The 1,468-nt window shown below is 48.5% G+C and overlaps 1 long non-coding RNA gene across 1 annotated transcript; it reads left to right on the top strand.

The window, feature by feature from the left end:
- Positions 1-6: 6 nt before the first annotated feature.
- Positions 7-1,395, top strand: LOC106820396. Its single transcript, XR_001395619.1, has 3 exons — positions 7-126; positions 400-558; positions 1,208-1,395. It is a non-coding gene; the product is annotated as an uncharacterized LOC106820396 (long non-coding RNA).
- The last annotated feature ends 73 nt before the right edge of the window (positions 1,396-1,468 follow it).

Raw genomic sequence — 1,468 nt, 5'->3', positions numbered from 1 at the left:
GAGTGTGGCGGAATAGTGGGGCGAGTGTGGCGGAATAGTGGGGCGAGTGTGGCGGAATAGTGGGGCGAGTGTGGCGGAATAGTGGAGCGAGTGTGGCGGAAGAGTGTTGCAGGGCGTGGCGCAAAAGTGTGCGAGCGTGGCGCAAGGGTGGGCGAGTGTGGCGGAAGAATGCGGCAGGGTGTGACGGAAGAGTGCGGAAGGGTGTGACGGAAGAATGCGGCAGGGTGTGACGGAAGAGTGGTGGCAGGGCGTGACGGAAGAGTGGTGGCAGGGCGTGACGGAAGAGTGGTGGCAGGGCGTGACGGAAGAGTGGTGGCAGGGCGTGACGGAAGAGTGGTGGCAGGGCGTGACGGAAGAGTGGTGGCAGGGCGTGACGGACAATATACAATTACTTTTCAGTCAGCCATCATCAGCACAGTTGCAGAGACGTACGCACCTTCAGCACAACTTCAGCGGACAGGACAACATCGACGCAAACACAGAAGATACGTTACATGGACACCCAGAGTATACGACCTTCTTCCAACTACAGATGGATTCTACGAACATTTTCATCCCGTGAGTTATGTCTGACAATCATACAAACATTTCATCACTTTCATCACTATATACAATTACTTTTCAGTCAGCCATCATCAGCACAGTTGCAGAGACGTACGCACCTTCAGCACAACTTAAACGGACGGGACAACATCGACGCAAACACAGAAGATACGTTTCATGGACACCTGGAGTCTACGTCCTTCCAACGACAGATGGATTCTAGTTGGATGAATGAACATTTTTATCACGTGAGTCATGTCTGACAATCATACAGAACTTTCATCACTTTCATCACTATATACAATTACTTTTCAGTTAGCCATCATCAGCACAGTTGCAGAGACTTACGCACCTCACCCTGAGCACAACTTCAGCGGACGGGACAACATCGACGTAAACACAGAAGATACATCGCAGATAACCTTGGCCAATTGACCTGGACATCGTGAAGGACATTTCATCGACACCTGCATGGAGTCTACGATTCTACAAACATTTTCATCTCGTGTAAGTTATGTCTGACGATCATACAAAATTTTCACAACCATTGTCAAGCAATATTTTTTCAATGTCTTATTTGTGATTTATTTACGAAATCATATAGTGCAAAGACTCCAGTGTGTAGTACAAGAATAATAACAGGAATAATTCTATCCTCATCTAGCATCATCTGACGTCATCAGCACAGTTGGGAAGACATCGATCACAGATTACCTAGCTCGGACGAATCAACGGAATAACAGACGAAGGACACAGCAACCGAGTGGCGGACAAGCAGCGGACAAGTGGCAAGCATCGAGGGATCAACATAATTGTTGTTTTGTGTGTGTTTTTCAGGTCTCCCACAATCTGGATCACCACGTTGCCGTCGTGCGGGGCTTGCGTACTCCTATGATTCTAAGTGCGAGGTCAGCAATGGTATAAC

Source organism: Priapulus caudatus, unplaced genomic scaffold (assembly GCF_000485595.1).
Source record: "Priapulus caudatus unplaced genomic scaffold, Priapulus_caudatus-5.0.1 Scaffold12658, whole genome shotgun sequence".
Lineage (NCBI taxonomy): Eukaryota > Metazoa > Priapulida > Priapulimorpha > Priapulimorphida > Priapulidae > Priapulus > Priapulus caudatus.
This window is presented reverse-complemented; position numbering and strand designations above follow the sequence as displayed.